At 58.6% G+C, this 15,510-nt stretch overlaps 1 pseudogene; it reads left to right on the forward strand.

The window, feature by feature from the left end:
* The first annotated feature begins 4,810 nt into the window (after positions 1-4,810).
* LOC104663903 lies at positions 4,811-12,863 on the forward strand (annotated as a pseudogene).
* Positions 12,864-15,510: the final 2,647 nt, after the last annotated feature.

Below are 15,510 nucleotides of genomic sequence, written 5' to 3' on the forward strand. Positions count from 1 at the left end.
TGGCCTCCCAAAGTGCTGGGATTACAGGCTTGAGCCACCGCGCCCGGCCAGGTCATTGGTTTTAAAGGCTGCTTTTAGACGAGGAGCATCATTTGCCGCCCAGGTGATTGGGACGGACTGGCAGAAGCGCTCGGAGATGACCAGCCAGCTGGCATGGTGGGCATGAGGCTGCAACCAAGAGACCATGTGGGAGTAGGGGTGGAAGCTGCCAGGCCTCCCAGACTCGTGGGTCCTGGCTGAACCGGTGAGGTGAGCACAGGAGGTCTTTCTCTTTCTCTTTCTAATGCCTTCAGGCCCCTCCAGGGTCCCTCATCTCCCAGTGCAGTGAGCAGGGGTCGCGTTCTACTGCTGCTCAGCTCCCAGGAGCTGGGGTCCCTATGGCTGTCCTGCCAACCGACTGTCCCTGGACTTCCTGTCCTGGGCCCGGGAGGGCCAGGGCCAGCCTGAGGCCTCTCCTGCAGGTGGCGACCCCAAGATCTGCAGAGCTGAGGACAAACCCAGGCCTGCCGGCCCCTCCGACACACGTGGGACCCCTTAGGGATGGATCACCCTGGGGGCGGGGCGGCCATTCCACTGCGGCCTCCAGCCCCCACTGGAGGTGACCTGGACTGGCCATGGACACTGCTGGCCGAGGCTGGAACTGGTGAGCCCCAGGCCCCAGTGACCCTCCCCCTGGGGCCTTGCCCGGGGCTGGGAACCTCCGGACCTCCGGACTGGGCTGGACTGGGCGTCCTGTGTCCTGCCAAGAGGATGTCCTGTCCCCCTCCCCCGCCCTCCACATTCCTCCAGGAGCTGCCCTGGGCCTCCTGGGGTGGAGGTGGGGTGTGAGGTGGGCGGGTTGGAACTGGAAGCTAGCCCCTGCCCCTCACCCTGGCACCTGAGCCCCAATTCTCCCAGCCCCCAACTCCCTCCTCTCGCTGGATCCCTGGATCCGGAGGCAGTGGCCCCAGCCAGCACCTGGGGTTTTTTCCAGGACTGACTCCAATTCCCTCAGCGGGGGTCAGGGGGCAGTTGCTCCACGGAACAAAGGCTGGGGGAGGAGAGGGGAAGTGGGGAGCAGGGAAAGGAAGGGGCCGGGCTGAGCACATTCTGAGGTCAGCTCTCCACGGCCTCCCCTGCAGCCGCCCTCTCCTGGGGCTTCCTGCCCTGAGTGTGGGGGCGAGCACGGGGGAGAGGGAAGGCCACAAGTCCGCCCTTCGCAAGCTTGCCCTTTGGTGGGAAGGGTGTGGAGACCCCTGGGGCTTGTCCATCCACTCAGTGGGCTTCAGGGACATTGGACTGGTGCTGGGGGAAAGGCCAGAGTTGGCAGAGTGGGCAGCTCCACCCCCAAGCTTCCCCCACCTCAGGCCTCCCCACAAGCCCCACAGCTGGTGGTCCCTGGGCATCAGTGCCTGTGTGTGTCCACGAAGGGGTGGGGCTCGCCTTCAGGGCGTGGGAGTCTCCAGGCATCTAGTGAGGTCTGCCCACAGCCTCCACACACATCTGTCCTTGTGTCCTGAGGCTCCTTGAGTCTCACACACTCCTGAGCTGTCCCTAGGCAGAGTGTGTGTGTGTCAGTGTCTCTGTGCGTCTGTGTGTGTGTCAGTGTCTGTGTGTCTGTGTTAGTGTCTCTGTGTCTCAGTGTCTGTGTGTGTGTCTGTGTGTGTGTCTGTGTGTCTCTGCGTGTGTCTCTGTGGGTCAGTGTCTGTGTGTGTGTGTCTCTGCATGTCTGTGTGTGTCTCTGCATGTGTCTGTATGTCATTGTCTCTGTGTGTCTTTGTGTGTCTGTGTGTGTGTCAGTGTCCGTGTGTCTCTGCGTGTCTGTGTGTGTCTCTGTGTGTCTGTGTGCGTCAGCGTCTGTGTGTCTCTCCGTGTTTGTGTCTGTGTGTGTCTGTGTGTCTGTGTGTGTGTCTCTGCGTGTGTGTCTGTGTGTGTCAGTGTGTGTGTCTCTGTGTGTGTGTCTGTGTGCGTCAGCGTCTGTGTGTCTCTCCGTGTTTGTGTCTGTGTCTGTGTGTGTCTGCGTGTGTGACCGAGTGAGCCTGGGTGTACCCTAGGTGTGTGTTTTTGAGTTTGCGTCTCAGGCTTGTGTCTGAATCTTGGAGCATCTGTGTGGCCTCTGAGTGTGACCATATTTGCAGGGTAATGCCCTTTCTCCTCTAAGGTCGAGAATGACCAGCACCCCCCACCCACCCGGGTGGAAAGCCAGAGCTGTGGGAGGGGTGGGGGCAGGACAGCAGCTGCAGCTCCGCCCTCCTCCCCACTCCCTGCAGGGCTAGGTCCACCTTCAGCTCTGGCTGCGCAGACAAGTTAAAAATAGCCCGGGGCCTCTGGAAGTGAAGGGGTGGGATGGAGGGAGGAGAGCAGGAGGCATCTTGGCTGCCCAGCCAAGGGCAGGGCGGGTTCCCCAGGTCCCAAGCCACTGCTCCCCGGCCCGCCGGCCCCGCTCCGGCAGGGCGAGCCCCACAGCCGCAGCCCCACCTGCGCGGCTGTAGGGCACCCCCACCCGACATGGCTCCTCCAGGCTCTTCCAAGAAAGGCAGAGCGGGCCTGGGGTGTCAGCCTGGCTGCCCCACTCTGAGCCCAGCCCCACCCACACCTCCCTCAGGGGCTGCTCTCTCTGGCTGCCTCCTCTGCGTTCCCTCCACGAAGGGAAGGGTTGGGGGCATGACCTGGCAGTCTCTCCCTGGCTTTCAGCCCAGTCCGCCCAGCGACTTCCCTGAGGGAGCAAGGTTGCCTTAGGGGCTGGGCCCAGACAGGACAGGGCAGGAGGAAAGCAGGGGCCTCAGGGAACACTCCTCCCTCTGGAGGGGTCAGGAGAGGGTTTCTGCTTGTGTGTAACTTTTTTTTTTTTTTTTTTTTGAGACGAGTCTCACTCTGTCTCCCAGACTGGAGTGCAGTGGCACAATCTCGGCTCACTGCAACCTCCACCTTCTGGGTTCAAGCAATTCTCCTGCCTCAGCCTCCCAAGTAGCTGGGACTACAGATGTGCGCCACCACGCCCGGCTAATTTTTATGTTTTTAGTAGAGGTGGGGTTTCACCATGTTGGCCAAGCTGGTCTTGAACTCCTGACCTTGTGATCCTCCCACCTCGGCCTCCCAAAGTGCTGAGATTACAGGCGTGAGCCACTGTGCCTGGCCTGTATGTGAAACTCTTTTTTTGTTGTTTTGTTTTGAGAGGGAGTCTCGCTCTGTCGCCCAGGCTGGAGTGCAGTGGCGCCATCTCAGCTCACTGCAAGCTCCACCTCCCGGGTTCACGCCATTCTCCTGCCTCAACCTCCCAAGTAGCTGAGACTACAGGCGCCCGCCACCACGCCCGGCTAGTTTTTTGTATTTTTAGTAGAGATGGGGTTTCACCGTGTTAGCCAGAATGGTCTTGATCTCCTGAGCTTGTGATCCACCTGCCTCGGCCTCCCAAAATGCTGGGATTACAGGCATGAACCACCGCGCCCGGCCTGTGTGTGAAACTTTTTAATGAAGTTTCACACACAGGCGGAGAAGCATACCCATCCTAAGTGTGTGGCTTTCTGAATTTCCATAGACTGAACGCCTCTTGTCACCAGCACCTGGATCAAGAAAACAGGACATTGCCAAAACCAGGAGGCCCCTAAGGCCCTGCTGGCCAATGCCCCAGAGGCCATCATTCATGGACCCCGTCCACCTGCACTAGTCCTGCCTGTTCCTGAACCTAATCCATGCTGGGCACCAGCTCTGCCTGCACTTCTGGCCTCTGCTTCCCGTTGTCTGACGCGGAGTCCGTGGAGGAAGCCCGGGTGGCTTCTCCTGGCTACAGTCACTATCCCCTGGATGACAGGCCACACCCAGCATTAATGGGCATTCGGGGTTTCCAGGTTGGGGCTATTATGAACAGGGTCAATTGGAACATTCTTGCTTGTTTTTTGGTGAACCCAAGTATAGATTCTCACTGGGCATATCCCTAGGAGCGGAACTGCCAGTGAACTGGCCGCAAATTCCTCTGAGCCTCAGCTGGGGGAGCCAGGCACGCTCTCCCGGAGGATGCTGGCATCTGCTGTGATTTCAGGGAGTTCACACCCCACCCCAGGCCTGAGCCCTGGACCCACACCCTACCGGGTCCAGCCTTTGCAGTCTGCTTGTCTCTGGTGGGGCAGGGCCTTGGACTGGGGTCCCCCAGGAGGCATGGGCAGTGCATGTGCGCCCTCCACCAGGCCGGGCACACCCAGAGGAGGCGCCCATCCCGGAGGCCCACACCCACCCTTCCTTCCTCAGGAAAACCTGTGGTCTGATAAGGCCTCCAGTCTCTGGTTTTCAAAACCACCCCGGCACCAGGACCCCCCAAGGGAGGAGGGGCCAGAGCCTGCCCAGCCTGTGGCAGTGGAGGCTACAGAACCCAGCTCTGGGTGGTGCACACCAGCCCCTAAGCAGCAGGGCTTCCCGTAAGGCTCCAGAAGGAGAGAGCTCTGAGCACCCTGGGTCGGGGGGCAATGAGGCAGGGGCGGCCCACTCAGGTGGAATGGCCTGTCCTTCCTGCAGCCCCACCCCTGGGCAGGGCACTCCCCACAAGGCCTTGGCCAAGGCCCCGGTCCCCCTCTAGTCCCTCGTCCTAGGTGTTCCCTTTGATGCTACCTGATCCTGTACCAGGATGGACCCTCAGGGGCAGGAGGCCCAGATGAGAAGCCCTCCCAATTTTTGCTCACCACCCACATATCTGCCCAGCTCCCAGAACCGGGCAAGCCCCTTTCTTCCAACCCAGCCGTCTTGCAGGGTCCTTTAGCCCCCAGGGTTCCCAGAAGCAGCCAGGGATAAACCTGAGCCCAAATCCCAACAGGAAGGAAGTGCCCACGGGGCATCCAAGATGTGCAAGCACAGCTCACAGCCAGGGAGTGGCCCTCGGTGCCTCCTCATCATTGCCGACCCACTTAGGGTAGTGATGCCCACAAGAAAGGCAGTGCTTCTGGGCCTTCGCTCCATGAGGTGAGTGCTCCTGGTGCAGCCTGGTGCTCAGAGCAGCTGAGACCCTGCCCCGCAGTAGGTGGTAACTCCAGTTCTAGCCAGGACAGCTCCAGAGCCCTCAGGACTCAGGGGCACACACAAGTGGGGCTGCAGATGTGGGGCTCACCGTGCTGGAGCCAGGCTGGTTGGCCCTGGAGCACTGGCATGGGACCTGGGGAACCAGCCCTCGGCTGGGCAGCCAGGATGCCTCCTGCTCTCTTCCCTCCATGCCCCCCTTTTCACTTCCAGAGGCCCTGGGCTATTTTTGAGGGGAAGGGGAAGGATAGAAAGTGCAGGCAGGGCTGGGGTCTGGGCCTGTGGGAACTTAAGGCAGGAGGGGAGGGCTGTGTCATGATGGCCTGGAGCTGGGGCTGGAGGTGAATCTTCTGGGATGCTGGGATTCACCAGGTGGGCAGGAGGGGTGTTCTAGGCTGACGGAAGGGCAGGTGCAAAGCCAGAGTGGGGAAGGAGCTGGGCAGCAGTGTGAATGGTACAGCCAGACTGGTGGGAGAGGCTGAGGCTGCAGCCAAGCGGGCCACAAACAGTGGCTAGGCTGGCCACCTCTCTCGACAGAAGCAGGGTGTGCAGGCCTGGGATTGTCGTTTCATGAGGCATACACAGGTACAGGTCAGAGGTGGAGCCAAGGCCATCCGAGCAGGTGGGTGGGCAGCAGGGAGAGAGAGGTGGTGCTCTCTTATTTTTTTGTTATTTGAGACAGGATCTTGCTCTGTCGCCCAGGTTGGAGCACAGTGGTGCAATCTCAGCTCACTGCAATCTCAACCACCTGGCTCAAGTGATCCTCCCACCTCAGCCTCCCAAGAAGCTGGAACCACAGGCATGTGCCACCACACTTTTTTGTAAAGACCGGGTCTCACCATCTTGCCCAGGCTGGTCTCGAACTCCTGTGCTCAACCTCCCAAAGTGCTGGGATTGCAGGTGTGAGCCACTGCGCCCGGCCCACAGGCATTCCATTTTCATTTCAGATGTTTGCTTCTCCCATCAGACTGTGCTAATCCGGAAGGGACCCCAGAGTCCGAGCTGTATGGGACATCTGGGGAGGGAATATCACCTGCTTGGGGGTGGAGGCTTTAGCCAGAACTGTGCAGGAGAACGGGCTAGTCTTACCTGACTGGGGCTGCAGGTCACCTTCTTCCATTTTGATGGGGACCCAGAAGCCCAGAGCACAGATTCTGCTGTCCCAAACCCCAAACAAGGTTGGGAGAGAGCCCTGGGTCAAGCTATAATCTGGACTGGGTGCTCTGTCTCCATCCTCTGGAAGCAGCTTGTAGAAGTCCACTTGGGGCCTAAGTGTCCTAAGGATGGGGCTCTGCCCCGGCCCCTGCACAAGGGACCTCTGAAACCCCAAACAGGGAAGAGGAAGCAGTGCTCTGAGGTCCCCTCACCACTGCATGGTCTCCCCGACCCCAGCCTCTGTGCACCCCGGGGGTCATGGCTCTGCTCCCTCTGGCTTCCTCCAGGGACTTCCCCAGCCTCCTCCCCTCAGGATACACCTGCAGCCCTGGCCTCTCTCCTCCAGCCCGGGTACCACCTCCACACCCCTCCACTTCCTGTGCCATGAACCATCTGCCACTACCCACATTGCCTGTGAAGAGATGTCAGCCCTCCTTTGACTTCTCTCCCATCTCCAACTTCTGCACAATCCCAGGGCACATCGGCCCTACATCCTAAAAATGTATCTGACTGACTAACCATTATTAGATCAAGTCTGTTCTCTCATTCTGAAGTCCTAAAGCAGCCGGGCGCGGTGGCTCACACCTGTAATCCCAGCACTTTGGGAGGCTGAGGCAGGCAGATTACCTGAGGTCAGAGGTTCAAGACCAGCCTGGCCAACATGGTGAAACCCTGTTTCTACCAAAAATATAAAAATCAGCCAGGCATGGTGATGTGTACCTGTAATCTCAGCTACTCAGGAGGCTGAGGCACGATCACTTTGAACCCAGGAGGTGGAGGTTACAGTGTGCTGAGGTCATGCCACTGTACTCCAGCCTAGGCAACAGCGTGAGACTCTGTCTCAAAAAATAAATAAGGGGCTGGGTGCAATGGCTCACGCCTGTAATCCCAGCACTTTGGGAAGCCAAGGCGGGCATATCATGAGGTCAAGAGATCCAGACCATCCTGGACAACATGGTGAAACCCTGTCTCCACTAAAAATATAAAAAATAGCTGGGTGTGGTGGCACGTGCCTATAGTCCCAGCTACTTGGGAGGCTGAGGCAGGAGAATTGCTTGAACCCGGAAGGCAGAGGTTGCAGTGAGCCGAGATTGCACCACCGCACTTCAGCCTGGCAACAGAGCAAGACTCTGTCTCAAAAAATAAAATAAAATAAATAAATAAATAAATACGCTGAGTGTGGTGGCTCACGCCTGTAATTCCAGCACTTTGGGAGGCCAAGGCAGGCAGATCACCTGAGGTCAGGAGTTTAAGACCAGCCTGGCCGGGCGCGGTAGCTCAAGCCTGTAATCCCAGCACTTTGGGAGGCCGAGACGGGCGGATCACGAGGTCAGGAGATCGAGACCATCCTGGCTAACACGGTGAAACCCCGTCTCTACTAAAAACTACAAAAAACTAGCCGGGTGACGTGGCGGCGCCTGTAGTCCCAGCTACCCGGGAGGCTGAGGCAGGAGAATGGCATGAACCCGGGAGATGGAGCTTGCAGTGAGCTGAGATCCGGCCACAGCACTCCAGCCTGGGTGACAGAGCGAGACTCCGTCTCAAAAAAAAAAAAAAAAAAAAAGACCAGCCTGGCCAACATGGTGAAACCTCATCTCTACTAAAAATACAAAAAAAAATTAGCTGAGCATGGTGACAGGTGCCTGTAATCCCAGCTACTCGGGAGATTGAGGCAGGAGAATCACTTGAACCTGGGAGGCGGAGGTTGCGGTGAGCCGAGATCGTGCCATTGGCCTGAGCAACAAGAGCGAAACTCCTTCTCTAAATAAATAAATAAATAAATAAATAAATAAATAAATAAATACAGTCCTAATAGCATCTTCAGCCCACGGAAAAGCCCAGAAGCCCTGGCTTGGCAGCAAGTTCTTAGAAAATGGCTCATTCCCCACGGTCCCAGCAAGGCCTCTGAGCCTCATCTGTACTCCTTGTGCACCTGCTCAGGGCTTGGCCCAACCCTGTCCAGCTCAGGCTGGGCCCTCCCCATGGCCCCACATCTCCATGGCCCCAGCCCCCAGGAAGCTTCCCAGAGCCCCACCTCCCTCCAGAGGGCACCTTGCCTTCCATCCTGAGACTTGGCTCACAGCTCACCCTTGGTAGGGCGGGCTCCTGAAGGGCAGGACAATATTTTGCCCAGTGTCCAGAACTGGATGTGGCTGGCAGACGACATCGGAAGGTGCACTGCAGTGGACACGATACACTCCCAGACATGGTTAGCACCAGCAGCACACAGGCCTACCACACATCGGTGCACACAGGCACACACAGTCCGCATCCACAGACGCACGTGATCAAGCCCATGCGGGCAGGAGCGCAGACACGCAGCTGAGACGCAGGCAGAAGCATGGGACCCGGAATGAGACCCAACCCCGGACACCTGAAGGCGGAAAGACGGGTTTTACTCAGACTGCAGTGTGGGGGAAGACTGCAGTTTTTTTTTTTTTTTTTTTTGAGACGGGGTCTCTCTCTGTTCCCCAGGCTGGAGTGCAGTGGTGCGATCTCAGCTCACTGCGAGCTCTGCCTCCCGGGTTCAAGCCATTCTCCTGCCTCAGCCTCCTGAGTAGCTGGGACCACAGGCACCGCCACCATGCCTGGCTAATTTTGGGATTTTTTAGTAGAGACCGAGTTTCACCATATTGGCCAGGCTGATCTCAAACTCCTGACCTCATGATCTGCCTGCCTCAGCCTCCCAAAGTGCTGGGATTACAGGCGTGACCCACTGCACCGGGCCAACCCAGGTTTTTAAACAGAGAACAGAAAAGGAAAAAGAAGGGGTTTGGGGAAGTAATGAAGGGGTAATCCAAAAGGTGCTGGAGAAAAATGGAAAATCACAGAAGGGCTGAGTGGAAAATATGGAAAGTGGTTTAGCTGTGGAAAGTCTGCATTGGGATCGTGTTTACACTTTGCATTTTGGCAGCATTTTGTCAACTTGAGCAAAGACGCAACACAGAGCTGGAATCACCTTTAGGGATGAGGCTCCCGCAGGCCAGCGCCAGACTGAGCTTTGTCGGAGTCTCTCAGCACAGTGTTCTGGCGGGTCTCCTCTGCAGTGTGAGGGTTCACAGTTCGTCACACACAGGTTCACATGAACGTGGGGACCAACCTTCCTTCCTCACAAGGCACACCCAGACTCAGCTTGGAGGTTCTGTGGTCCCCGTGGCCTTTGTGTGCTTCCAAGCTGGGCAGAACCAGGAGCACCCTGAACTCCCAAATTCTGCAACCAAAAATGAGCATCTTGGCTGAGATAGGCCTGGAGAGGCTGCTTAACTCCCAACGCCAGGGCCAAAAGAAGGTGGTTTTCTTCGATTGTTTGGTTTTGTATTTTTTTCCTTTTAAAAAATAAACTTTATTTTGGAATAATTTTAGATATCAGAAAGTAGGCGACATTGTGCAGGAGGGGTGCGGTGGCTCACGTCCGTCACCCCGGCACTGTGGGAGACCGAGGTGGCTCATGCATGTCATTCTGGCACTGTGGGAGACCGAGGTGGGTGGATCACTTGAGGTCAGGAGTTTGAGACCAGCCTGGCCAACATGGTGAAACTCTGTGTCTACTAAAAATAAAAAAATTGGCTGGGCACAGTGGCTCACGCCTGTAATCCCAGCACTTTGGGAGGCCAAGGTGGGTGGATCATGAGGTCAGGAGTTCAGGACCAGCATGGCCAAGATGGTGAAACCTCGTCTCTACTAAAAATACAAAAATGAGCTGGGCATGGTGGTGGGCACCTGTAATCCCAACTACTCGGGAGGCTGAGGCAGGAGAATTGCTTGAACCCAGGAGGTGGAGGTTGCAGTGAGCCGAGATCATGCCACTGCACTCCAGCCTGGGCGACAGAGCGAGACTCCATCTCTAAATAAATAAATAAATAAATAAATAAATAAAATTAACTGGACATGTGGCGGGCACCTGTAATCCCAGATGCTCAGGAGGCTGAGGCAGGAGCATCACTTGAACCCGGGAGGTGGAGGTTGCAGTGAATTGAGATCGCGCCACTGCACTCCAGCCTGGCCGATAGAATGTGTGACACTGCAAAGCAGAGAGAGTCCTATGCAGCCATCACGAAAGCTCTGTCTTCCTGACGCCGCCGTCCTGTGTTGCTGGGTGCTTTAGGAAGCCCACATTGGGGTCTGTTGATCTCCACCACAGAGCGGACTTTATTTGAAGTCTGTCAGTCCTGCCATCGATGGCCTTCTTCGGCTCCAGGGCCTCATCGGGTGCCACAATGCTTAGAGCTGTCCCATCTCCTTAGGCTCTGCTGTCTGACAGTTTCTCAGATTTCCTTGTTCTTGGTGACCTTTGAGGATCACCGACAAGGTGTTTTTGTAGAAAGTCCCTTGGTTTGTGTCCAGGCATGGTGACTCATGCCTGTAATCCCAGTACTTCAAGAGGCTGAGGCGGGCAGATCACTTGAGGTCAGGAGTTCAAAACCAGCCTGGCCAACATGGTCTGGTTACTAAAAATCCATTTCTACTAAAAATACGAAAAATAGCCAGGTGTGGTGGCAGGTGCCTGTCATCCCAGCTACTCAGGAGGCTGAGGCAGGAGAATCGCTTGAACCCAAGAGGTAGATGTTGCAGTGAGCCGAGATCTTGCCACTACACTCCAGCCTGGGCGACAGAGCAAGACTCTGTCTCAAAAACAAAAACAAGCACAACAAAAGAAAGCCCCTTATGGGTTTGTCTGATGCACTTTCTCAGGAGTAGACTGAGGTTTTTAATTTGGGAAGAATTTCACAGAGGTGAGGTGCTCTTCGCATCACATCTTATCAGAGCTGCGGGACGCCCGCACGATTGCTTGGCGATGGTCACCTGGCCAAAGTGGTGCCTGCCAGTCGCCTCCTCAGCTGAGTTCCTCTTTGCCTGTCTTGACTCTGCTCTTCAGAAAGGAGTCCCTAGACCCAGTCCTCACTCCTGGTGTGTGCATGGGGTAATCTCTGCTCCTGGAACTTACAGGTATCACTTGGACTTCTTTTGTAGGGGAGGTGAGTGTATTTCTTGTATTTAATTGTTCTTATTTTTTATATCAGCACACGCCCCAGCTTGGGGTCATAAGCCAGCATGGCATGGTTCTGCTGTTCTCTTCCCTGGGGACCCCGTGCCCATGGGCCTGGCCCTCCTGCCCCGTGTCGTCCCCGCCATGGCCCGTGGGCCTGGCCCTCCTGCCCCCTGTCGTCCCCGCCATGGCCCGTGGGCCTGGCCCTCCTGCCCCGTCGTCCCCGCCATGGCCCGTGGGCCTGGCCCTCCTGCTCCCTGTCGTCCCCGCCCGTGGGCCTGGCCCTCCTGCCCTGTGTCGTCCCCGCCATGGCCAGGAACTCAGCTTGCCTTTTCCTGCTCTGCCCCAGCACCAGCCACGTCCCCGAGGGGCCCGTCCCCAGTTCCTTTTTATCTCAGAAGAGCTCCTTTATGAATTCGCTGACCTGTCACCGACTCCCCACTCCTGCAATACAAGGGATTTTGTCTGGCTCTCCAGACCCAGCACGTCCTGGCACGCGACAGGTTCCATGATCTGTGAATGTTACGAGTGAGCGAGTGAGTGAACGAGGCTGAGGCAACAGGCTGGCCTTGTGCAGGGCTGGGGCCTCTGCATATCCACCAAGGGAACCCCAGCAGACCCCCTCTGGTGGGAGGGGAGGGGCCACAGCCACCTCCCTTCTCTCTCCTTCCCAGGCCCCAGCACCGGAGGGGGGCCAGATGACCCTGAGAGAGTCCTTCCCCTCCCTGTTCCCCAAGTAGGAAGATTCCCGGCACGCCATAGGTGCTCAGCAAACACGTCCGTCTTTCCCTACCTCCAGGGCCAGCCCGACCAATAGGCTGACATGGCCCCCTGTGCCTGCCCCACTGTCCCATCCTGGAAGGCGGACTGCCCAGTAGCAGCTCCTGGAGGGGACGCCAGGGAGAGCCAGGTGTCCATTTCACCCGTCGTGGCTATCTGCAGAGCCATCACCCGCCTCTGCAACGCGAGCCCTCGGAGGCCGGGGGCCCCTGGGGAGCAGCTGTGTCCCCTCAGCCGGGACTGAGGCCCCAGCCCCCATCACCTCCTGGTGCTGACCGGCTGGTCCAGAGCCTGGGATGGAATTACAGCCCCAGGTCTGACCTGCAAGGGCAGCAGTGCCTCCCCTAGGCCTGGCGAGCCAACTTGCGGGCACCTGCTGTGTTTGAGGGATTTGAGGGATAGGGTCTCACAGGCTGGGGGATATGGGGGATCTCATGCTGGAGGTGAGGATCAGGGACCACTGGGATGAATGCAGAAAGCAAGCTCCAAGGAGGGAAGGGGCAGCAAGGCCAGGGCTGGGACTGAGAGGCCACACGTTGGAACCTAAAGGGACCCAGGCCGGCCCCATGTGCCAGGTGGTGAAGCAGGAAGGAGCCCAGACTGGCCTGGGACAGCTGAGGCCTGGGAGCTGACTCCACCCCAAGCTGTGCAGGGCTGGTGGGGAGGGGCCAGTTCCCCCCGACATGGCTGGGAGGACCCTCTCGGGGTCTGCGGTCAGGCCAAGCTGTTCACAGACCCTCTGAGGGAAAGCCCAGCTCCGCCCTGCAGCTCCCAGGGCCTGCTCGGGCTGTACTCCGGCGGTCTTCCCACCCCTGTGCTGGGCCTGGTGTGGCCCCTGGCACTGAGGATGGGCTCCCCTGCCCTCTCGCCTTCCCCTGCTCGGCCTGCGCTCTCCCTGCCCCTTGCCTTCTGTCTGCTACGGCCTGGCCCCATCGCCTGCTCTGCCCTTCTGTGCTGACGCCTCAGGTCTCAGACCTTCAGTGCCTCCCCCACCCCATCCCATCCCACCAGGCACACGGCAGGTGTGGCCTGGCCTCTGTCCCGAGGGAAGGTCTGGAATGCAGATCCCTGGTGTGGTGGCCTGGAGTGGTGGTAGGAGCCAGGGCTCAGGAAGGAAGGGGGCTGGCAGTTGGCAGCAGCATTTTGGAAGGACGATTGGGGGTGAGCAGGCGCTTGGAATGGAGACCGGTCGACAGTTGGCTGTGGCAGCTGGAGCGGCAGTTGGGGCTTGGCAGGGGCACAGGCCTGGAGGACAGTTGGGGTGGGGCAGCCGTGGGGTTGGCAGGTAGCCCCTGGCCCCAGAGCAGCTCTGGAGGGTGGTCTCGGGGAGGCCTGGGTGGGAGGGCAGGGCCAGCTGGCACTGGACCTGGCCAAGCCAAGTCCGAGAGGAGGCCCACCTCCATCCAGCCTTGACCAGGCCACCTCCCCCAGCCGTGGGTGGGGCTCTGCTGTGCCCACGGCCGGCCTCCAGTCCACCCGCAGGACCCAGGATGACGTGCGGTGGGCGGCTCCCTGGACAGCCCCAGCATCCTCAGGCGGGCGGCGGGCCTCTGTCCCCGCCCTGCCCTCTGCCTCTCCCTCTGTCTGGGCTCCCAGCAGAGGCCTGGAGAGGGCAGGGACAGGTTCTGGGCAGTTCCCTGGGAGGGGGCAGGACTCCCAGGGCTGTTGCCATGGGGACGACTGAGTAACATCACTGGCTGGTGAATAAACAGGCAGGTTCCCTGACCAGTGACTGAGACAAAGACAACCATAGAAATCCCAGCTGGGGGTGGACAAGGAAATGCCTCCTTGGGAGAAGAGGGGGTGGTGGTAAAGGCCCTGGCGAGGTTGGGGAGCTGCTTGGGGGCACCCAGGCAGGAAGGGGTGTCTGCTGCTCGGGGGGACACAGACAGGAAGGGGTATCTGTTCCTCCTCGGCAATTTTCTTTCCCAAAGCTCCTCCCAGGTCATCCTTCCTAAGGGTGAGAGGCAGGTCCCCACTCTCTTGGTGGGTCAGAGCACCTAGAATGGGGCTTGTCCCCTCCCAGACCCCCGGCCCCTAGAAGCCACACAGTGAGGGTGGAGGGCAGGTGGCCGGCTGGCAGGGTAAGTGGTGCAGGGAGTCTGTGAACACAGGTCTGCGGAGAGGCCACAGCACGAGGCTGTGCCAGGACCCTCCGGGGGCCCTGCCAGCCAGATGGCTCTCTATTTGTGTCTCTGGTTGAGTTGTTCCAGGGGTTTGTGGGGGGCATGTCCCTTAGCAGGTACATCCGTGGGGCTGCCCAGCCTCTGCACCTTGCCCTGAGCCCCCCATCCTCCAGAACTCCTGGTCTGCTGCTGCTCATCCCTCATAGGCCTCAGGGTCCCTTGGACAGGCTCCCGACAGGCTCACCCAGATGGCTGGGGGTGACTTTCAGGAATGACCACCTCATGCAGCGTGGACAAGTGTGCCCTACAGAGGCCTGACCACTTGTTCGCCTGTCGTGTTCACCCACTTGCTGAGGTCAGGGACTATGTCCAGTTCATCGTCGCCCTCAGAGACCCCACCCTCGGGACCCTCCCAGACACCCATGTGTTGGCCTCCCAGCCCTGATCCCAACACTGCTGAGGCCACACTTCACGTCCTCTGTTCCCAGAGCTGCCTCCCAGCCGGCTGCCAGGTGGCAGATCCCTCCTTGCGTCTGTGGACCCCAGGCTTGGCATGCATCACCTGCACAAGTGTCCCGGGTCCTGGGAAGAGAGAGGGCACTGCGGCCCAGCCTGGCATCCCCGTCTCATGTCTAATCCCAGCAGCAGCTCAGCAGATGCTGGGCTCCAACAAACCTGAGGTTCCTGGGGCCACGGGGCCAGCACGCCCGTCGGAGCAGACGTATCCGGTGGCTACAGGAGCCCAACTACTCCACCTTCCTCCTTCTATCAGTTCGGCTGAGAGGCTGCAGTTGCTGCTGCTGGTTTTTGTTCGTTTGTTTTTCTTTTAAATAGTAGTGGGGTTTATTAGCTCTCGGAGTTAACGGTCTGCAGGTAGGGTGGGCTTTGGGCAGGACTTAACCAGGATGCTGTCTCTGAGACTGGTCTTGGTTCTTCCTTTTTGACATACTGGCTTCATCTCCAGGCTGCTTGACCTTCCATTGGTTCTTGGAGCAGAAGTCAGGAGTCTCTCTGTTCCCAGTCACTGGCAGGGTTGCTGAGGGGGTAGGAGGTAGAAGTGGGACTCCCAGGTAAGAAAGGGCCCAGAGCCTCATCTGCCCGGCTCATTCTAGAACTCAGAAAGTTTCTACCAAGACAGGCAGCCCTAACCTGGCAGGTGGGGTTGGCCTTGGTCGTGGCGAGATCAAGGCTTGGTTCTTACGGGCAGGCCTCCTAAGCAGTGACTGAGTGCCACTGTGTGTTCCGCCAGGCAGCTGCTGCTGCTCTCCATCCCTGCATGGACAATGGACATGGCAAACCATTAACACTGCTCTCCTTGGAGGCTGTCTAGGGAGGTCCAGACATCTTGGGAGAGACTGGGGTTCTCTTTTGCGCAGGAGAACATGAGCAGGCTATGCGGGAGGCCCCTGGGGCAGGCATCGGGGCCCTGGTCCTCCTTACTTTGGCTGGGTGGGCCCGAGCTCTCCTGTCTCCCCAGGC

The sequence above is a fragment of the Rhinopithecus roxellana genome, chromosome 13 (assembly GCF_007565055.1).
Source record: "Rhinopithecus roxellana isolate Shanxi Qingling chromosome 13, ASM756505v1, whole genome shotgun sequence".
Classification (NCBI taxonomy): Eukaryota; Metazoa; Chordata; class Mammalia; order Primates; family Cercopithecidae; genus Rhinopithecus; species Rhinopithecus roxellana.